Source organism: Oncorhynchus keta, unplaced genomic scaffold (assembly GCF_023373465.1).
Source record: "Oncorhynchus keta strain PuntledgeMale-10-30-2019 unplaced genomic scaffold, Oket_V2 Un_contig_17125_pilon_pilon, whole genome shotgun sequence".
NCBI lineage: Eukaryota > Metazoa > Chordata > Actinopteri > Salmoniformes > Salmonidae > Oncorhynchus > Oncorhynchus keta.
In genome coordinates this window covers 244,028-267,432 of record NW_026280305.1, presented here as the reverse complement: position 1 = coordinate 267,432, position 23,405 = coordinate 244,028, and the positions used below count along the sequence as shown (strand labels likewise).

Below are 23,405 nucleotides of genomic sequence, written 5' to 3'. Positions count from 1 at the left end.
AATGTCTCTGACAGACCTAGTGATACTGGATGGAGCCCTACCTCATAACTGACTATAGTGGCTTGTAAGCAAAGCTGTTGGTCTAAAACTCTTGTCTAATGTGAAAACCTATTTTTTGAAAAGTAATTCATGTCATCTGTTGGTGGAATGCTGTCTGGATATAATTACCAAAGGCCATCTATCTCAAACTGAACCACCTCCACCAATTCCATAATGGCCACATGAACATGAAAGTCTATGTAACACAGCATACTACCCTCAACCGCATCCATACACCTTCAATGACCTATCATTTAACACCTTAACCAGGGCCTGACATTCTGCCCGCTGGCCCGGGAGGTTTTGGAAACCCTCAGGGCCAGTTGCTGAAAATAAATATTGTAAAATGCTATATTAAATCTAGGCTATATAATAAAGAATTCCTGAAGCTGTGAGTTCGTTATGTTGATTATTTATCACACGCGCCATAAACTACACATTAAGCCTAGCTTGAGATTGTTGTGTGGAGCAGCTCACTGAAGACCGACAGCGACAGGGAACATCTTCAAGGTTCTGATAAATACCAATACATGCTAAGGCAAGTATGGGTATGCAAACCTGCAATAAAACGTTCCTTTGCGCAATTGTCATCATAGAATAGCCTAACTTGATAATCAGACCTCTCTTCGAGGCTATTTGGTCCTAGATAAGTCATTGAAGGTAGCCGATTTAGAAGTTGCACTGCAATTTAATTATTCCTTGATTGAATTTATTTCTGATCATTTTTTATGAGAGATCTATCCGCTTTCATTTGTTTCCCGCGCAGGTCTGTTGCCATCTTTATGGTAAAACCACGTGCAGTGATTATGAGCAAGACAACCAGTGGAATGTTGGCTTCAACTTGTTTTCCATACACATCGTTCCGTTACAAGGGGGAACCCGGTTTTTTCTGTTTTAAAACATGATACAATAAATCCTCAACATTTCATGCCACAGACATCATTAGTGTGTTTGTGTTGGGAGCATCTCCATACAGTCTATTAGTCAGATAATGTCTGCTTTATTCTGACAGGTTTTAGAATGTAAAGTATGTTTATGTCATTGCATAATGCCACGTGGAAGGCGTAATAAAACACGCATTATTCTCTAAGTTGTTATGCATACTGGTTTGCTTACTAGTTTTGAGGGGATTTATTTCGATAGGCTATGACAATTCAATATAAAATGTAAGTCCTTCAAAATTACAATTAACTGCCCGAAAAATCATTGAATTTAACTTCCCAATGTCTGTATAAATCCTGTAGGCTACTTGCTCAGCCCAAATGAAAGATAAAATCACTAGCTGTTGAATTGATGCTCATCATTCACTTGCCTGCCAGATGTTGACTGGTGCCAGTATTTCTTTCATTCGGCCAAACTGACCTGAATGTCAAGCCCTGCCTAAACATTACATTTGACCTGAATGTCAAGCCCTGCCTAAACATTACATTTGACCTGAATGTCAAGCCCTGCCTTAACATTACATTTGACCTGAATGTCAAGCCCCTGCCTAAACATTACATTTGACCTGAATGTCAAGCCCTGCCTAAACATTACATTTGACCTGAATGTCAAGCCCTGCCTTAACATTACATTTGGTACGCAAATGCATTTCCAACAGTGGTTTCCGGAGGACACTAACATAAAGTCTTGTTCTCTGGTCAGATCTGAATCTTTAGTTTAGAGGCTTAGTCTTCATGATTGTTTTAATCACATCCAGTAATGTTCTCTAGACATCTGCAGGTAATACACTACACTCAGAAAAACAGTAATGTTCTCTAGACATCTGCAGGTAATACACTACACTCAGAAAAACAGTAATGTTCTCTAGACATCTGCAGGTAATACACTACACTCAGAAAAACAGTAATGTTCTCTAGACATCTGCAGGTAATACACTACACTCAGAAAAACAGTAATGTTCTCTAGACATCTGCAGGTAATACACTACACTCAGAAAAACAGTAATGTTCTCTAGACATCTGCAGGTAATACCTGGCAAACAGTGCAGAGGTTAAGAGCATCAAACCAGGTTTAACAACCAACCGTTTATATATATAAAAAAAAATTACTTTTGGATATTTTATGCATAAATAAGCTTTGAGCTAATTGAGAAAGAAAGAAAACAGTCTATGTGAATCTTTCTCCTTTGGAAGGGCATGTTCCATCTGGAGTTTAGCCCATCTTCATCTTGTCAGTATCTGAACCATCGGCCTCTTCTCTTCTCATCACTTATCAGTCTTTGGGATCCCCGAGGCCTCCAGCATTTTCTGTAACAGTGTAAAATGTGATTAATATCTCTTATGTTCTACCTAACTGCCACATGAACATGAAAAGTCTATGTAACACAGCATACTACCCTCAACCGCATCCATACACCATACAATAACTTGTCGGCTGTGGTATTTTGGATGCAGTATTTGCAAGAATAACTGCAGTTATACTGCACTGTAATGCTTCGATCACACCGACAGCGTCATTACATGTTGGTAATGTTGGTACACCAGAGTTCCATTCCTTTCAAGGAAACGCTGCGTTGGTTTATCAACCGCATGCATCAAACTGGATGTGTAGACGCCTTGACAGGAATGGTAGCAGAAGGTGAATGTTGAACTTTGTTACATGCATATCCAGGTGACGCTGTGTTGGCAGCGTAACTGCAGTTACAATGCAAAAGTACTGCAGTAAAATGTGTTTTTAATTTTGGACACATTATTTGCAGCATACTGCACTCTGATTGCAATCTGTTTCCATAAGGGAGAGCATGGCGTTGTAACAAGGTAGTGGGTTCCATTTCTGGGTCCACCCATACTTAAAATATATGCACGCATGATTAAGTCGCTTTGGATAAACGCGTCTGCTAAATGGCATATATTATAATATATAAATATTAACGCTTTTCAGTGTTGGAGCCGCTTTTTAAAATAAAACAAACATAAGCACAGTGTTAGCTTGCTTTAACAAATATACAGAGTTCTCCTCTCTCTCGCTCTAAATGACATTAAGCCTCCCGAGGAGAGGAAACCAGAGCTTCAAAACAGCATTACATCTCCAAATTACAGTGGTTCTGGAACCTCTTAACAAGACCTGGAGATCTTCACCAGATGGAGTTCTTATTTTAAAATAGAATACTTTTCTACAACACAGGCCTTCTCCCCAGACTCTAATCTCAGCTGAGTTTAATCAATTCATTCCACTGCCTCCAGCGCACCCGAGCAAATTACATTCTGGGTTCAAATGTGTTACGTGCAATTAACGTTTCAATCCAACACACGGATCAATGGGAGAGTTTCTTTGCTGATGGAGGTCTTTTTATTCACAGTGGATCCATAAGGGGAGAGCAGGATTAAATACATAGACCTCCGGTTCCCCACAGGGAGAGAGTGTGGCGGTGTACTCAACACCCCGCCCAGGCTAATCTACTGCAGCTACTTGTTCTGGAAAACCAAACGGACAGTCACATTAATAGTGTGTCATGGTCTGTAAATGCAGTCTGTATTTATGCTGTTGTTTGCACTTGCCGGAACATTCTGAGGTTGTCCTCCTGACAGACTTGTTTGCACTTGTTGTTGTAGTCGCCATAACTACAGTGCAACGAAAAACACACAGACAGACACATACACACTCGCGCCACAGAGGATATTCATCTCATTTGTAATTTCAGCAGTAACAGAAATCAAACTCCTCTTTGCTCAGAGAATTGTTCAATGGCTGCCAGGATCCTGCCGGGAGCCATACAAAGTTCTCTCTGAGGGAAGCCCATGGCAATAAATGATGCCTTCACAGCTCACACCACTTATCAGAGGAGAGAGGAGGGGGAGGAGAGGGGCCAGCAGAGAGAGGAGAGGAGAGGGGAGAGGGGCCGGCAGCAGGCGAGTGAGGTAGAGGGGAGAGAGAGAGGTAGAGAGAGAGAGGAGGGAGAGAGGGGCCGGCAGAGGTAGAGAGAGGGATGGTATAGAGAGAGAAGTCAACTAATGTCCTGGTTTTCCAGCAGTCACCTAGTTGTAATAAGGAGGAAGGCTCCAGCAGAGAGAGCTATACTGCAGATTGACAGAGAGGGCCCTCCCTCACTACAAACCCCCACTCTCCCTGTGAGGTAGTATACACTTTAGTAAGTCAAGAGTGACTAATGTCCTGACATCAGTTTTCCAGCATGTTGAGCTATTGCCTAGGCATGTTAGTATTGATCATGTCCTGGTCGTGAGGAGGAAGGCTGAAGCAGACTGGGCTGAGCGGGAACTGTTAGTTGTAGGGAGGCGAGCAGGCCAGAGGTGGATGAACACAGTGCCAGCAGATTGACAGGACAGAGAGCCTCTCTCTCACTCAGCACTGCTCAGGTTGTGGCCTATGTACTAGGATATACCTCCCACTCACTGCACTGCTCAGGTTGTGGCCTATGTGCTAGGATATACCTCCCACTCACTGCACTGCTCAGGTTGTGGCCTATGTACTAGGATATACCTCCCACTCACTACACTGATCAGGTTGTGGCCTATGTACTAGGATATACATTTACATTTTACATTTAAGTCATTTCCCACTCACTGCACGCTCTTATGGCCTAGAGCGACCTCCCTACAAGGTTGGTGCATTCACCTTATGCATCCAGTGGAACAGCCACTTTACAATAGTGCATCTAAATCTTTTGCTCAGGGGGCCTATGTAAGGATTACTTATCCTATCCTAGGTATTCCTTAAAGACTGGTGGGGGTTTCAGGTGTCTCCGGAAGGTGGTGATTGTCCATGTCACTGCGTCGTGAGGCCTAGTTTGTTCCACCATTGGGTTGTGGCCAGAGCAGGATATACCTCCCAGTTTTGACTGGGCTGAGGCCCTGGAACTGTACTTCCTCAGTGGGCCTAGGGGGATATACGAGCAGGCCAGAGGTGGATGAAGGATATACCTCAGTGCCCTTGTTTGGGTGTAGGGATATACCTGATCAGAGCCTGGGCCCTAGGTACTGAGGTGCCTTCCCCTCACAGCTCCGTAGGCAAGCACCATGGTCTTGTGGCCTATGCGGATATCTCCCACTCCCTGCACTGCTCAGGTTGTGGCCTATGTACTAGGATATACCTCCCACTCACTGCACTGCTCAGGTTGTGGCCTATGTACTAGGATATACCTCCCACTCACTGCACTGCTCAGGTTGTGGCCCACATGTACTAGGATATACCTCCCACTCACTGCACTGCTCAGGTTGCGGCCTATGTACTAGGATATACCTCCCACTCACTGCACTGCTCAGGTTGTGGCCTATGTACTAGGATATACACTCCCCCTCACTGCACTGCTCAGGTTGTGGCCTATGTACTAGGATATACCTCCCACTCCTGCACTGCTCAGGTTGTGGCCTATGTACTAGGATATACCTCCCACTCACTGCACTGCTCAGGTTGTGGCCTATGTATTACCTCCCTCCTGGATATGGCCTCCACTCCCTGCACTGCTCAGGTTGTGGCCTATGTACTAGGATATACCTCCCACTCACTGCACTGCTGAGGTTGTGGCCTATGTACTAGGATATACCTCCCACTCACTGCACTGTAGAAACAGATGCAACGCATATCCATATTCACCACTGCTCGTATGCCCCATTTTCATCCCATCTTTATTCCTCTCTGCACTGGGCCCCAACTTCCCTGGACTATCAGGCGTCAGTAACAAGCCTCTCTCCTGATGATTAACTTCACTGGACTATCAGGCGTCAGTAACAAGCCTCTCTCCTGATGATTAACTTCCTGGACTATCAGGCGTCAGGACCAGGAGTCAGTAACAAGCCTCCTGATGATGAACTTCCCTGGACTATCAGGAGTCAGTAACAAGCCTCTCTCTGATGATGAACCTGACTATCAGGCGTCAGAACAAGCCTCTCTCCTGATGACTTCCCTGGATCAGGAGTCAGTAACAAGCCTCTCCTGATGATGAACTTCCTAGACTATCAGGAGTCAGTAACAAGCCTCTCTCCTGATGATGAACTTCCCTGGACTATCAGGAGTCAGTAACAAGCCTCTCTCCTGATGATGAACTTCCCTGGACTATCAGGAGTCAGTAACAAGCCTCTCTCCTGATGATGAACTTCCCTGGACTATCAGGTGTCAGTAACAAGCCTCTCTCCCTGATGATGAACTTCCCTGGACTACCAGGCGTCAGTAACAAGCCTCTCTCCTGATGATTAACGTCCCTGGACTATCAGGCGTCAGTAACAAGCCTCTCTCCTGATGATGAACTTCCCTGGACTATCAGGCGTCAGTAACAAGCCTCTCTCCTGATGATGAACTTCCCTGGACTATCAGGCGTCAGTAACAAGCCTCTCTCCTGATGATGAACTTCCCTGGACTATCAGGAGTCAGTAACAAACCTCTCTCCTGATGATGAACTTCCCTGGACTATCAGGCGTCAGTAACAAGCCTCTCTCTGATGATGAACTTCCCTGGACTATCAGGCGTCAGTAACAAGCCTCTCTCCTGATGATGAACTTCCCTGGACTATCAGGAGTCAGTAACAAGCCTCTCTCCTGATGATGAACTTCCCTGGACTATCAGGAGTCAGTAACAAGCCTCTCTCCTGATGATGAACTTCCCTGGACTATCAGGAGTCAGTAACAAGCCTCTCTCTGATGATGAACTTCCCTGGACTATCAGGTGTCAGTAACAAGCCTCTCTCCTGATGATGAACTTCCCTGGACTACCAGGCGTCAGTAACAAGCCTCTCTCCTGATGATTAACGTCCTGGACTATCAGGCGTCAGTAACAAGCCTCTCTCCTGATGATGAACTTCCCTGGACTATCAGGCGTCAGTAACAAGCCTCTCTCCTGATGATGAACTTCCCTGGACTATCAGGCGTCAGTAACAAGCCTCTCTCCTGATGATGAACTTCCTGGACTATCAGGAGTCAGTAACAAGCCTCTCTCCTGATGATGAACTTCCCTGGACTATCAGGAGTCAGTAACAAACCTCTCTCCTGATGATGAACTTCCCTGGACTATTAGGTGTCAGTAACAAGCCTCTCTCTGATGATGAACTTCCTGGACTATCAGGAGTCAGTAACAAGCCTCTCTCCTGATGATGAACTTCCCTGGACTATCAGGAGTCAGTAACAACCCTCTCTCCTGATGATGAACTTCCCTGGACTATCAGGAGTCAGTAACAAACCTCTCTCTGATGATGAACTTCCCTGGACTATCAGGAGTCAGTAACAAGCCTCTCTCCTGATGATGAACTTCCCTGGACTATCAGGCGTCAGTAACAAGCCTCTCTCCTGATGATTAACTTCACTGGACTATCAGGTGTCAGTAACAAGCCTCTCTCCTGATGATGAACTTCCCTGGACTATCAGGTGTCAGTAACAAGCCTCTCTCCTGATGATGAACTTCCTTGGACTATCAGGAGTCAGTAACAAGCCTCTCTCCTGATGATGAACTTCCCTGGACTATCAGGTGTCAGTAACAAGCCTCTCTCCTGATGATGAACTTCCTTGGACTATCAGGAGTCAGTAACAAGCCTCTCTCCTGATGATGAACTTCCCTGGACTATCAGGTGTCAGTAACAAGCCTCTCTCCTGATGATGAACTTCCTTGGACTATCAGGTGTCAGTAACAAGCCTCTCTCCTGATGATGAACTTCCCTGGACTATCAGGTGTCAGTAACAAGCCTCTCTCCTGATGATGAACTTCCTTGGACTATCAGGAGTCAGTAACAAGCCTCTCTCCTGATGATGAACTTCCCTGGACTATCAGGAGTCAGTAACAAGCCTCTCTCCTGATGATGAACTTCCTTGGACTATCAGGTGTCAGTAACAAGCCTCTCTCCTGATGATGAACTTCCCTGGACTATCAGGTGTCAGTAACAAGCCTCTCTCCTGATGATGAACTTCCTTGGACTATCAGGAGTCAGTAACAAGCCTCTCTCCTGATGATGAACTTCCCTGGACTATCAGGTGTCAGTAACAAGCCTCTCTCCTGATGATGAACTTCCCTGGACTATCAGGAGTCAGTAACAAGCCTCTCTCCTGATGATGAACTTCCCTGGACTATCAGGAGTCAGTAACAAGCCTCTCTTCTGATGATGAACTTCAAGTCAATCCCATAGAGAGAGAAGCAGCTTCTCTCTGAGCTGGCCTGTCTCTCTCTGAGGTGACAGAGGTCTTCGATGACTCAGCCATCATCCCACATAACCACTCCTGTGTCTTTGACATCATGCCTGGCCAGGCTCACACCAGACAGAGAGATGCAAGCAGGCTCAGGAACACAAGAACACACACACTCACCACTGGACTCCTCACACCCAAAATACACATACACTGACAAGGTGCTCTGCCCTGGACTAAACCTGGACTAAGGGTCTTCTGTACAGTATCTGTCTGGTCTTAGTACAGTATCTGTCTCTAGCCTTTCTAGTCTCTCTAGTATTCATCCTCTTGGCGTTTTTCCTATTTTGTTGTGTATTACAACTATTTAAATGGATTTTTTAAATATACACAAAATAGTCAAATTTTTTAAGTGAAATGAAAAAAATTACTTGTTTCACAAAAAATGTAAAAAGGAAAAAGTGGAGCTCATATTGTATTCACACCTGGACTCCTAAACTGGTGTAACCAATGCCAAAAAGGGTACACACACACACACACACACATATATATATATACACTCACTGGACCCTATGATCACTCAGCTACACATGTAAATATGCCTTGTCCATTGCTGTTTTGCTTAGTAATTTTTGTCTTAATTACTGTATCCAGCCTGCTCAGATATGCCTGCTAGCTAGCCCTTATGTTCCACCCCCCACACATCCAGTCTGGTGCCTCTAGAGACAAAACCTCACTCTATTTGTCAACAATTTTACTCTCACATCCAACCATACCCTTGTCTGTAAATTATGCCTCAACTATTCTTCCACGCCCAGTAACCTACTCCTTTTACTCTCTGTTCCAAAACGGCTGTCCATCTCTACTCCCTCTTGTTCTCTGGTGATGTAGAGGTTTAGCCCTAGAATCACATTCCCCAGGTGCTCTTATTTGTTGACTTCTGTAACCATATAAGCTAGTCATGTGCCCAAACAACACTAGAACTGCTTGGGGCGTTTAGGAAGGCCACAAAAAATCCTGAAATTATCCCCAACTATAACATTTTACAACAAGATAGAACTGCCAAAGGGGGCGGAGTTGCAATCTACTGCAGAGATAGCCTGCAGAACTCTGTCAGGCTATCCAGGTCTGTGCCCAAACAATTCGAGCTTCTACTTTTAAAAATCCCCCTTTCCAGAAACCAGTCTCACCTTTGCCGCTTGTTATAGACCCCCTCAGCCCCAAGTTGTGCCCTGGACACCATATGTGAATTGATAACCCCATCTATCTCCAGAGTTCGTACTGTTAGGTGACCTAAACTGGGACATGCTTAACACCCCGGCCATCTTACAATCTAAACTAGATGCCCTCAATCTCACTCAAATTATCAAGGAACCTACCAGGTACAACCCTAAATCCTAACCATGGGCACCCTTTTAGATATCATCCTGACCAACCTGCCCTCTAAATACACCTCTGCTGTCTTCAACAAAATCTCAGAGATCACTGCCTCATTGCCGGAGTCCATTACTGGGTTCGTGGTGAAACGACCACCCCTCATCACTGTCAAACGCTCCTTAAAACACTTCAGCAAGCAGCCATTTCTAATCGACCTGGGCGGGTATCCTGGAAGGATATTGACCTCATCCCACAGTAGAGGATACCCTGGTTGTTCTTAAAGTGTTTTAATCTCCATCTTAAATAAGCATGACCCATTCAAAAAACTTAGAACTAAGAACAGATATAGCCCTTGGTTCACCCCAGACTTGACTGCCCTTGACCAGCACAAAAACATCCTGTGGCATTCTGCATTAGCCGAATGGTGCTAATGAATGGATGGGCAGAAACCTTGATTCACCCTCAACCCTGTGCTCTGACCTTTCTTGTGAAACGGCTGGCAGCCATTTCCAACAACCTGCCCGCTCCTGACCATTTCCGAAGGAAATCAACTCATCCCTGTGGCAGTTTCCGTCTTCAGAGGAAGTTGCACCTTCTGAAAAAACCTACACTCGATCCCTCCGATGTTCTTAACTAGTAGCCCTTTTTCTTTTCTCTCCAAAACTCTTGAAATCTCTCTCAGATGACCTTCTTTGCATCAGGTTTCACTTTTCAAAAAACTGCTCTTATCCTTCTAGAACCTAATAACTCAGATCCTCCTCTCCACTCCTCTCCGAATCTCCGTTACGCTAGAACAGATATAGCCCTTGGTTCACTGTCTCCTCACCACGCGCTCAGACTCTGTTCTGCCACTTGACTCTGTCAGCACAAAACATCCTGTGGGACATTCTGTGGATTACGGATCACCACCTCAAGTCCATGCTCTTCCTCCTGGGGAAGGACTGCCCGTTCCATGATCTACGCCATCACGGTTGACAACTCCATTTTCCTCCTCCCAGGGAAGAACCCGTGATCCTGGGACAACACCCTGTCGTTCTCAGGCGGTGGCCCGTTCCTGTAGGTTCAGGCAAACACTGTTACACAGGAAGCGAGGCGCAGGTCCTAATCCAGGAAATCTCCCGTCTGATCTGCAACTTTTTCCTGCTGTGCCATTAAACAGAAACCTTTCACCCCGCTCCTCCGCTCTCTCCACTGGCTTCCAGTTGAAGCACAAATCCCTAAAGACCACCATTTTGGGCATGAGGGGAACACCTCAGTACCTCCAGGCTCTGATCAGGCCCTACACCCAAACAAGGCACATCCACCTGGCCTGCCTCCCTACCACTGAGAAGTAAGTTCTCAGCCCAGTCAAAACTGTTCGAATGGTGGAACACCTCCCTCACTTCAATCACTTCCCACCTGAAACCCCACCTCTTTAAGGGAATACCTAGGATAGGATAAAGTAATCCTTCTCACCCCCCTTAAAAGATTTAGATGCACTATTGTAAAGTGGCTGTTCACTGGATGTCATAAGAAAAATCTACATAATCTGGTAATGTAAATGTAATGTAAATGAATAGCATTTTTTCCCACTCTTTCTGGCCATTTTTTCAAACAGAAATTTGCTTTCCAAAAAGTTTTGGGACCTGGAGAATAAGAGCACCTGCTGCCCACTGCACCCTGTCACCACCGCCAAATCATCCACAGCTGGCCATGCAGCCTGGCTATTCAACCTCAAAGCAACTTGCCCAAACCCCCACTTCTCCTTCACCCAAATCCAGACAGCCAATGTTCTGAAAGAACTGAAAAATGGATCCCTACAAATCTGGACCCACTTTTCGGCCAAAATTGTTGCAACCCCATTACTAGCCTATTCAACCTCTCGTGTCATTTGAGATCCCCAAAGATTGAAAGCTGCTCTCTTCAAAGGGGGAAGACACTCAACCCAAACTGTTATAGACCTATATCCATCCTGCCCTGCCTTTCTAAAATCTTGAAAGCTAAGTTAATAAACAGATCACCGACCATTTCAAATCCCACTGTACCTTCTCCACTCTGCAATCTGGTTTCCGAGCTGGTCAGGGGTGCACATCAGCCACGCTCAAGGTCCTAAACGATATAACCACCATTGATAAAAAAAAGACAATACTGTGCAGCCGTCTTCATCGATCTGGCCAAGGCTTTCGACTCTGTCAATCACCGCATTTTTATCGGCAGGCTCAATAGCCTTTGCTTCTCAAATGGCTGCCTCGCCTGGTTCACAAACTACTTCTCAGATAGAGTTCAGTGTGTCAAATCGGAAGGCCTGTTGTCCGGACTCTGGCAGTCTCTATGGGGTGCCACAGGGTTCAATTCTTGGGCCGACTCTTTTGAGGTATATATCAATGATATTGCTCTTGCTGCTGGTGATTCTCTGATCCACCTCTACGCAGACGACACCATTCTGTATACATTCTGCATCTGTCTCTCCTCTGTATAGTACAGTATCTGTCTCTGTGGCCTTCTCTCCAGAGGGTCACAGTCACCTCTGGCAGTGGTGGCTAGTGCTGGTGGAGCGCCAGCGACTAAGGTGTTGATAGGGGTTTCCACCGGTGAGGCCCCTGCTCTGATCACGACTACATTCCTCCTGTGCCAAAGGAAGGAAGGGATTTTCCCCAGGACATTGGCTGCTCCCTTCAGTGATAGATACATACTGTACAACTAGCTAAGTGTATGTATCTCTATGGCTTCCCTCCCCTTGCTGAAGCAGTGGAAAATGCTGGATTTTAGCCCATGCACCTGCTCTGATCAGTTCCCCCTGTGCCAGAGGAAGGAAAGGGTTTTCCCCAGGCCACAAAGCCCATTGGCTGGCAAGACAGCTCTGCCTGCTGAAGCAGTGGAAAACGTTGGATTGACTCGGCTAGATGCAGACAGACACAGGAAGATGGCCGTCCCTCCGTCCTCCTCTCACAACTGACCCCGGACAGAACTCCAGTGGAATAAAGGCTTTCTTTTTCCGTCATCAGTAGAGGCTGCAGTACAAGGTGATGCATGATGACATATCCAGTGGAAGGCTGTGGTTCTGACTGATTACCTGACATGATACAACACCTTGGGGTTGACTGGAAGGTCCATCAACTCCTGTCACTCAAAGACTCAATGCCTGCCCTGTCCTGCTGACTGCCCGCCCGCCCTGTCTGGCCGGCCAACTGCCCGCCCGCCCTGTCTGGCCGGCCGGCCGACTGGCCCGCCCGCCCGCCCTGGCCCGCCCCCCTGTCTGCCCGGCCGACTGCCCGCCCCGCTGTCCGGCCGGCCAACTGCCCGCCCGCCCCCGCCCTGTCTGGCCGGCCAACTGCCCGCCCGCCCTGTCTGGCCGGCCGGCCGACTGACTGCCCGCCCGCCCTGTCTGCCCGCCGGCCGACTGCCCGCCCGCCCTGTCTGGCCGGTCGACTGCCCGCCCGCCCTGTCTGGCCGGTCGACTGCCCGCCCGCCCTGTCTGGCCGGTCGACTGCCCGCCCGCCCTGTCTGGCCGGTCGACTGCCCGCCCGCCCTGTCTGGCCGGTCGACTGCCTGCCTGGCTGCCCGACCGACTTGCTGACTCACTGCCTGCCTGGCTGCCCGACCGACTTGCTGACTCACTGCCTGCCTGGCTGGCTGGCTGGGATCATTAGTGATATAGAGAAAAAGTGGAGTGAATTAATTTCATCAAGAATGTTTAACCTGATGAAGTAAAGGCCATGTCAAACTTGAGAATATCTGAAATGATTAGGAATCAAGATGGACAGCCACAAGATGATATTAATTGGGTTTTGATGGTGGGATGAGGAGAAGGACAGTGCTGGAGGAAGATTAAAATGAATGACTTATGAGGAAGAGTTATCAAGACAAACGGCAAGACGTTTAATAGCCATGGTAGCAGGGGCACTACTCATGTGCCTGGGACTGGAGTTGAAAACACTCAGTTCAACACAAGGCAGTAACCAAGTACCATCACAACACATACCATACATAAGCCTCACCACAAGACCAACTTGGGCAAGACACGTAGACATTATTAAGTAGCTTATTCATCTCTATTCACACGATTAATATCAGGCATTAGGTATTATAGGTGAAGCTTTCAATTCAAACCATAACCAGACAAACTCACAACCTGCATAGCAGAGTTCAGTCAGATGACCCAAAGCAACTTACCGCCCATGGGCCTGGCTCTGCACAAACAAACCAAGAAATCAACCAATCCTGTTCAAATCTGCTTAAATTCAACATTCAGCTGGACAAGAACAAGAAGCATCAGAAATACCACCAATCATCAATGTGATGTATTTCATGGCCCGCCCTTCTTTCTGCAGTGCTGAGAGAAATGATAGCTAGCTAAGACATGCTAGCTTATTGCTGAAGCACTCAGCCTTAATCCAGTAAATGACTGCAGTGCCAAGCTGAGGCAAGCTACTGCTCAACAGCATACTCATATCAATACCATTCACCTAACTCCTGTCATTTATCTTTACCGAAGTGCTCTGGGAGATGTATTGAGGGACTGAATACATTACATGAAGCTGTTATGGAGAGAGATATGGGTCTGTATTATGGTGTTATGGAGAGATATGGGTCTGCATTATGGTGTTATGGTCAGAGATATTGGTCTACATTATGGTGTTATGGTCAGAGATATGGGTCTGCATTATGGTGTTATGGAGAGATATGGGTCTGCATTATGGTGTTATGGAGAGAGATGGGTCTGCATTATGGTGTTATGGAGAGATATGGGTCTGCATTATGGTGTTATGGTCAGAGATATGGGTCTGCATTATGGTGTTTTGGTCAGAGATATGGGTCTGCATTATGGTGTTTTGGTCAGAGATATGGGTCTGCATTATGGTGTTATGGAGAGATATGGGTCTGCATTATGGTGTTATGGAGAGAGATGGGTCTGCATTATGGTGTTATGGAGAGATATGGGTCTGCATTATGGTGTTATGGTCAGAGATATGGGTCTGTATTATGGTGTTATGGTCAGAGATATGGGTCTGCATTATGGTGTTATGGAGAGATATGGGTCTGCATTATGGTGTTATGGAGAGAGATATGGGTCTGAATTATGGTGTTATGGAGAGAAATATGGGTCTGCATTATGGTGTTATGGTCAGAGATATGGGTCTGTATTATGGTGTTATGGAGAGAGATATGAGTCTGCATTATGGTGTTATGGAGAGATATGGGTCTGCATTATGGTGTTATGGAGAGATATGGGTCTGCATTCTGTTATGGAGAGAGATATGGGTCTGCATTATTCTGTTATGGAGAGAGATATGAGTCTGCATTATGGTGTTATGGAGAGAAATATGGGTCTGCATTATTCTGTTATGGAGAGAGATATGGGTCTGCATTCTGTTATGAGAGAAATATGGGTCTGCATTCATGTGTTATGGAAAGATATGGGTCTGCATTCATGTGTTATGGAGAGAGTTATGGGTCTGCATTTGTGTGTTATGGGAGAAATATGGGTCTGCATTATTCTGTTATGGAGAGAGATATGGGTCTGCATTCTGTTATGAGAGAAAAATGGGTCTGCATTCATGTGTTATGGAAAGATATGGGTCTGCATTCATGTGTTATGGAGAGAGTTATGGGTCTGCATTTGTGTGTTATGGGGAGAAATATGGGTCTGCATTATGGTGTTATGGGGAGAGATATGGGTCTGCATTATTCTGTTATGGAGAGAAATATGGGTCAGCATTCATGTGTTATGGTCAGAGATATGGGTCTGCATTATTCTGTTATGGAGAGAAATATGGGTCTGCATTATTCTGTTATGGAGAGAGATATGGGTCTGCATTATTCTGTTATGGAGAGAGATATGGGTCTGCATTATGGTGTTATGGAGAGAGATATGGGTCTGCATTATGGTGTTATGGAGAGATATGGGTCTGCATTATGGTGTTATGGAGAGAGATATGGGTCTGCATTATGGTGTTATGGTCAGAGATATGGGTCTGTATTATGGTGTTATGGAGAGATATGGGTCTGCATTATGGTGTTATGGAAAGAGATATGGGTCTGCATTATGGTGTTATGGTCAGCGATATGGGTCTGTATTATGGTGTTATGGAGAGATATGGGTCTGCATTATGGTGTTATGGAGAGAGATATGGGTCTGCATTATGGTGTTATGGTCAGAGATATGGGTATGTATTATGGTGTTATGGAGAGATATGGGTCTGCATTATGGTGTTATGGAGAGATATATGGGTCTGCATTATGGTGTTATGGTCAGAGATATGGGTCTGTATTATGGTGTTATGGAGAGATATGGGTCTGCATTATGGTGTTATGGAGAGAGATATGGGTCTGCATTATGGTGTTATGGAGAGATATGGGTCTGTATTATGGTGTTATGGAGAGAGATATGGGTCTGCATTATGGTGTTATGGAGAGAGATATGGGTCTGCATTATGGTGTTATGGTCAGAGATATGGGTCTGTATTATGGTGTTATGGAGAGATATGGGTCTGCATTATGGTGTTATGCAGAGAGATATGGGTCTGCATTATGGTGTTATGGTCAGAGATATGGGTCTGTATTATGGTGTTATGGAGAGATATGGGTCTGCATTATGGTGTTATGGAGAGAGATATGGGTCTGCATTATGGTGTGATGGAGAGAGATGGGTCTGCATTATGGTGCTATGGTCAGAGATATGGGTCTGTATTATGGTGTTATGGAGAGAGATATGAGTCTGCATTATGTTATGGAGAGAGATATGGGTCTGCATTATTCTGTTATGGAGAGAGATACGAGTCTGCATTATGGTGTTATGGAGAGAAATATGGGTCTGCATTATTCTGTTATGGAGAGAGATATGGGTCTGCATTATTCTGTTATGAGAGAAATATGGGTCTGCATTCATGTGTTATGGAAAGATATGGGTCTGCATTCATGTGTTATGGAGAGAGTTATGGGTCTGCATTTGTGTGTTATGGGGAGAAATATGGGTCTGCATTATGGTGTTATGGGGAGAGATATGGGTCTGCATTATTCTGTTATGGAGAGAAATATGGGTCAGCATTCATGTGTTATGGTCAGAGATATGGGTCTGCATTATTCTGTTATGGAGAGAAATATGGGTCTGCATTATTCTTTTATGGAGAGAGATATGGGTCTGCATTACATTTACATTTACATTTAAGTCATTTAGCAGACGCTCTTATTCTGTTATGGAGAGAGATATGGGTCTGCATTATTCTGTTATGGAGAGAAATATGGGTCTGCATTATTCTGCTATGGGGAGAGATATGGGTCTGCATTATTCTGTTATGAGAGAAATATGGGTCTGCATTATTATGTTATGGAGAGATGGGTCTGCATTCATGTGTTATGGAGAGAGTTATGGGTTTGCATTTGTGTGTTATGGGGAGAGATATGGGTCTGCATGATTATGTTATGGAGAGAAATATGGGTCTGCATGATTATGTTATGGAGAGAAATATGGGTCTGCATTATTCTGCTATGGGGAGAGAAATATGGGTCTGTGTTATTCTGTTATGGAGAGAGAGATGGGTCTGCATTATTCTGTTATGGAGAGAGATATGGGTCTGCATTATGGTGTTATGGAGAGATATGAGTCTGCATTATGGTGTTATGGAGAGAGATATGGGTCTGCATTATGGTGTTATGGAGAGATATGGGTCTGCATTATGGTGTTATGGTCAGAGATATGGGTCTGTATTATGGTGTTATGGAGAGATATGGGTCTGCATTATGGTGTTATGGAGATAAATATGGGTCTGCATTATTCTGTTATGGAGAGAAATATGGGTCTGCATTATTCTGTTATGGAGAGAAATATGGGTCTGCATTATTCTGTTATGGAAAGATATGGGTCTGCATTATTCTGTTATGGAGAAATATGGGTCTGCATTCATGTGTTATGGAGAGATATGGGTCTGCATTCATGGTGTTATGGAGAGAGATATGGGTCTGCATTATGTGTGTTATGGGGAGAAATATGGGTCTGCATTATGGTGTTATGGGGAGAGATATGGGTCTGCATTATTCTGTTATGGAGAGAAATATGGGTCAGCATTCATGTGTTATGGTCAGAGATATGGGTCTGCATTATTCTGTTATGGAGAGAAATATGGGTCTGCATTTTTTATGGAGAGAGATATGGGTCTGCATTACTGTTATGGTAGAGAAGTCATATGGGTCTGCTCTTATTCTGTTATGGAGAGAAATATGGGTCTGCATTATTCTGTTATGGAGAGAGATATGGGTCTGCATTATTCTGCTATGGGGAGAGATATGGGTCTGCATTATTCTGTTATGAGAGAAATATGGGTCTGCATTATTATGTTATGGAGAGATGGGTCTGCATTCATGTGTTATGGAGAGAGTTATGGGTTTGCATTTGTGTGTTATGGGGAGAGATATGGGTCTGCATTCATGTGTTATGGAGAGAGTTATGGGTTTGCATTTGTGTGTTATGGGGAGAGATATGGGTCTGCATGATTATGTTATGGAGAGAAATATGGGTCTGCATGATTATGTTATGGAGAGAGAGATGGGTCTGCATTATTCTGTTATGGAGAGAAATATGGGTCTGCATTAGTCTGCTATGGGGAGAGAAATATGGGTCTGCGTTATTCTGTTATGGAGAGAGAGATGGGTCTGCATTATTCTGTTATGGAGAGAGATATGGGTCTGCATTATGGTGTTATGGAGAGAGTATGGGTCTGCATTTGTGTGTTATGGGGAGAAATATGGGTCTGCATTATGGTGTTATGGGGAGAGATATGGGTCTGCATTATGGTGTTATGGAGAGAGATATGGGTCTGCATTCATGTGTTATGGTCAGAGATATGGGTCTGCATCATTCTGTTATGGAGAGAAATATGGGTCTGCATTATTCTGTTATGGAGAGAAATATGGGTCTGCATTATTCTGCTATGGGGAGAGATATGGATCTGCATTATTCTGTTATGGAGAGAATATGGGTCTGCATTATTCTGTTATGGAGAGAGATATGGGTCTGCATTATTCTGTTATGGAGAGAGATATGGGTCTGCATTATTCTGTTATGGAGAGAGATATGGGTCTGCATTATTCTGCTATGGAGAGAAATATGGGTCTGCATTATTCTGCTAAATATGGATCTGTTATTTTGTTATGGAGAGAAATATGGGTCTGCATTTTTCTGTTATGGAGAGATGGTTCTGCATTCATGTGTGCTGGAGAGAGTTATGGGTTTGCATTTGTGTGATGGGGAGAGATATGGGTCTGCATGATTATGTTATGGAGAGAAATATGGGTCTGCATGATTATGTTATGGAGAAAATATGGAGTCTGCATTATTCTGCTATGGGAGAGAAATATGGGTCTGTGTTATTCTGTTATGGAGAGAGAGATGGGTCATTATTCTACATGGATCAGAAACCATTATGGTGTTATGATGATAAAGTCTGCATTATGGTGTCTCAGAGACAGTCATGGGTCTGTATTATGGTGTTATGGAGAGAGATATACCCTGCTTATGGTGTTATGGTCACAGATATGGGTCTGTATTATGGTGTTATGGAGAGATATGGGTCTGCATTATGGTTTATGGAGATAAATATGGGTCTGCATTATTCTGTTATGGAGAGAAATTTCTGCATTATTCTTTATGGAGAGAAATATGGGTCTGCATTATTCTGTTATGGAGATAAATATGGGTCTGCATTATTCTGTTATGAGAGAAATATGGGTCTGCATTCATGTTATGGAAAGATATGGGTCTGCATTCATGTGTTATGGAGAGAGTTATGGGTCTGCATTTGTGTGTTATGGGAAAACATGGGTCTGCATTATGGTGTTATGAGGGGTTGCATTATTCTGTTATGAGAGAAATTGGGTCCATTATTCTGTTAGAGAGAAATATGGGACTGCAAATTCTGCTAGGGGAGAGATATGGGTCTGCATTATTCTGTTATGGAGAGAAATATGGGTCTGCATTATTATGTTATGGATGAGACTGGGTCTGCATTATTCTGCTATGGGGAGAGAAATATGGGTCTGCGTTATTCTTTATGGAGAGAGATGGGTCTGCATTATTCTGTTATGGAGAGAGATATGGGTCTGCATTATGGTGTTATGGAAATATGGGTCTGCATTATGGTGTTATGAGAGAGATATGGGTCTGCATTATGGTGTTATGAGAGAGATATGGGTCTGCATTATGGTGTTATGGAGAGAGATATGGGTCTGCATTATGGTGTTATGGTCAGAGATATGTTAAATGGTGTTATGAAGAGATATGGGTCTGCATTATGGTGTTATGGAGATAAATATGGGTCTGCATTATTCTGGTCTGGAGAGAAATATGGGTCTGCATTATTCCGTTATGGAGAGATATGGGTCTGCATTATTCTGTTATGGAGACAATCATTATGGTGTTATGGAGATAAATATGGGTCTGCATTATTCTGTTATGGAAGAAATATGGGTCTGCATTATTCCGTTATGGAGGAAATATGGGTCTGCGTTATTCTGTTATGGAGAGGAACTGGGTCTGCATTATTCTGCTATGGAGAGAGTTATGGGTCTGCATTATTCTGTTATGGAGAGAGTTATGGGTCTGCATTATTCTGCTATGGAGACAGTTATGGGTCTGCATTATTCTGCTAAATAATCTGTTGTTTTGTCCTTCATTATACACGGTATGCGAGGCTAAGCCGTTTATACAGGTTCTTTCTGGTGCTGGGAAATCAGATGATTGTGTCCTCTGTGTGAGTGTGTGTGACCTGCTTCTGAGCAACATGCAAGGTGATAAACATCTGCCAAAATAGCAGAGCCTCATTAACCATTAGAATATTGCACACGCACACACATTTTTTAGTTAGCTGCAGCGTGAACAACCTTCTACATGGATCATTAAACCATCAGACCTAGATGATAAACCTGATGGGTGTCTCAGAGACAGTCACGTCAGCCGTACACCTCATATACCCAGCTTATCCAACAGAAGTCTGTGGCTTTCCTTCATCTAGGGTTACTTTGTACATTTTATTCACCTTGAAGTCCCTTCATGTTATTTTTGGGAATTTCATAATTTTTTGGTTTAACACACCCCAAAGAGTTTCAGGTGAGTGATGGTACCTGCTTTTTTTCACCTTAATAGACTCAAGTTAGGTCAAACCACTCTGTATGTCATGCTAGCGTTATTCAACACACCATACAGTTGAGGGTTCAGTCAGTCAGTCAAACTTACCCTTTTCTTCAGAGCCTCCAGGGACTCAAACTCCAGACGTGACAGTTTGATCTGGATGTGTTTGGGGACATCTGGGATCACAAAGGCCAGGATGAACTTGGAGGCCAAGAGGAAGTGCTGCAACCACAACAGCAGACAGAGGAACAACAGGGAAGTATGGGGAGACTTTAGGACATGTAACAGGAAAAGTAGACGTGTATTATGATGTTATATTGTACTGAGAAACTATATTTCTCTATTATCCTAGAATTCAGAAACAGAAATATATATAGTTGATATAAAGAATAGTTTTAAACTGATTGAACAGATGCAACGTGATTCGCTGCTGAAGTGAAACATCACAACACAATCTAAACTGCTCTGGAGACAAACAAACACCATCACCGACCGCTGTCCAATCATTGACATTACTAAACTAGACAATCATTGGTGTCAGGTGTGATATCCCTCTAAACAGCTGGTTAATGTTCCTATCTACCAGGCTGGTCTTCTTTCATCTGTATATGCTGGATGGAACTTGTGAATTTTGTATTGTCATTTGTAGTCTACTGATTTAAACATGTACATGATACTGCAAAACGTTTCCCCAATGGGACAACAACGTCAGTCAAGTTAACCAGAACATTCCCTGTTCTTTCAGAACTAGCTCCATTCCTTCTGGCGAGGCTAACAACAAGCAGCTGACCTGACGCTCCAGTCTGAAAACAGTCCTGTTTTCACGTGAAACTGCGTCAGGTAAAAGTACAACGAACCCGTATCCATAAATACGCCAAACCATAGAATCATTATTTGTATTTTATTTTTTATTTGTCCGTTATTTTCCCAGATATAATGCTGAAAGGGTTAACATTTAAGAGATCACACCTCTTAACTAAGGACCAGATAATCAAAGAATGTCTTGAAATACTGTAAAAGCAAAACAGGAGACTACAGGGTGACAAACATGCAGTAAGACCCTGCTGATTATTCTGTGTGAGAGTTAAGAAGCTGAAGACCCTTCTGGACCCTAACTCTTTAAATCAGCCCCTAAGCAGTTCACTGGAGCTCAATATTAAACTGTAATGGTAAAGACAGGCAAGAGGGCTTTTCTGAAAATACAATCCCAATCTCTCAAAAGGAAGAGAGAAGAGAGTGCTGTGAATACAGAAAGTACAACACTGGCCCACCCTCCTCCCTCTGAGGTGATTGGAGGAGACAGATGAACAGCAGACAAAGGGGAAGTGGGGTGAGGACGACTTGTGGCAAAGAGCACACCTGTTATCTTCACAGCCCCTCTGAGGTGAGGTAAGATAAGGTGTGAGACATAGAGGTAGCAACCTGACCAATATCCAACACATACATCATTTTTTTCTCAATACATTTTTTACGGCCGAGAGAAGTGTACTTCGAACTGCATGACCAGAAACCAGCTTTATTACTCTGAATCGATGCCAACACACTGCTATGCAAAGCAGGTCTGTCATTGCTGGAGAATTGCCAGCTGCCACAACACGCTGTACCTCATCAGTATGTGCCAGCCGAATTCCAACTACTTCAGCCACCACTTTCATATAAAAGGCTTCATACATGTTAGGCCTGACAAATGTTGTCGACTGAAAACTTCCAAATACTGTTATTACAGGCTGTTTTCTCCTATGGAAAGTGTTCTTCAGATAGGTGGTTTGGGCTAGAAGGATGGGGAGGTGTGTGTGGCGCTCCCTCTCTCCTTCAGCCGTACACTACTTTATTACAGACAATTGTGTATCCCAATTGGCAACATAATACCTTTATAGTACACTACTTTTGACCAGGGCCTCAGGGGTAGTGCACAATGTAGGGAAAAAGGGGGCCATTTGGGATGCAGCAAATGTGAGCTAAGTAGTAGAATTTACAGTATAGCGAATGTAAAGGCGAAGGGAGTCCAGTCTGTCTGGCCTCAACGCTGACTGAGGTTGTTACACTGATTGAAATGCAACATTAAAGACACCACAGCCTTTTAGCTGATTGGTACTTGACAGTAGGAATTTATGGGCATTTAGAGAGATAGGGTTGGCTTGGCACACGTTGGAAAACCAAACACTAATCAAATGATGCAAATGTTAGTGCCTGACTCAAGGGCCCTGACTACAAACTTTCTCTATCTTGATGCCCTGACTCAATATCAAACTACTTCTCTATGATGCTCTGACTCAATATCAAACTACTTCTCTATGATGCCCTGACTCAATATCAAACTACTTCTCTATGATGCCCTGACTCAATATCAAACTACTTCTCTATGATGCCCTGACTCAATATCAAACTACTTCTGAGGCCCTGACTCAATATCAAACTACTTCTCTATGATGCTCTGACTCAATATCAAACTACTTCTCTATGATGCCCTGACTGACTCAATATCAAACTACTTCTCTATGATGCTCTGACTCAATATCAAACTACTTCTCTATGACTCAATATCAAACTACTTCTCTATGATGCTCTGACTCAATATCAAACTACTTCTCTATGAGGCCCTGACTCAATATCAAACTACTTCTCTATGATGCTCTGACTCAATATCAAACTACTTCTCTATGATGCTCTAAACAGTGCAGAAGTGTGAATTGAGACAGTACCCGTAAGTGCTAGCATGGCAATCTGTGGCCTTTTGTACCAAAATCCTGTCTGCTCAGTATTCACCCCATGTAGCTGGGGCCAGAACTGCACTGCCTTGTTCATTTAGCAAATTAGCATTTCAA

At 44.2% G+C, this 23,405-nt stretch overlaps 3 long non-coding RNA genes and 1 pseudogene across 4 annotated transcripts; 2 read left to right on the top strand and 2 right to left on the bottom strand.

The window, feature by feature from the left end:
* Window positions 1–1,019: 1,019 nt before the first annotated feature.
* On the bottom strand, window positions 1,020–1,623 carry LOC127919583 (uncharacterized). Its single transcript, XR_008103363.1, has 2 exons — window positions 1,547–1,623; window positions 1,020–1,509 (listed from the first exon to the last, which is right to left on the bottom strand). It is a non-coding gene; the product is annotated as an uncharacterized LOC127919583 (long non-coding RNA).
* A 401-nt stretch (window positions 1,624–2,024) lies between these two features.
* Window positions 2,025–23,405, bottom strand: part of LOC118374734 (anoctamin-10-like) — a 42,614-nt pseudogene continuing 21,233 nt past the window's right edge.
* On the top strand, window positions 4,350–5,622 carry LOC127919580 (uncharacterized). 2 transcript variants are annotated; one of them, XR_008103354.1, is made up of 4 exons: window positions 4,350–4,404; window positions 5,064–5,161; window positions 5,360–5,408; window positions 5,517–5,622. It is a non-coding gene; the product is annotated as an uncharacterized LOC127919580 (long non-coding RNA). The 2 variants fall into 2 exon arrangements; XR_008103355.1 differs by lacking the exon at window positions 5,517–5,622 and adding an exon at window positions 5,468–5,508 and having other exon boundaries at window positions 4,357–4,404.
* On the top strand, window positions 5,964–8,036 carry LOC127919582 (uncharacterized). Its single transcript, XR_008103362.1, has 3 exons — window positions 5,964–6,108; window positions 7,203–7,352; window positions 7,903–8,036. It is a non-coding gene; the product is annotated as an uncharacterized LOC127919582 (long non-coding RNA).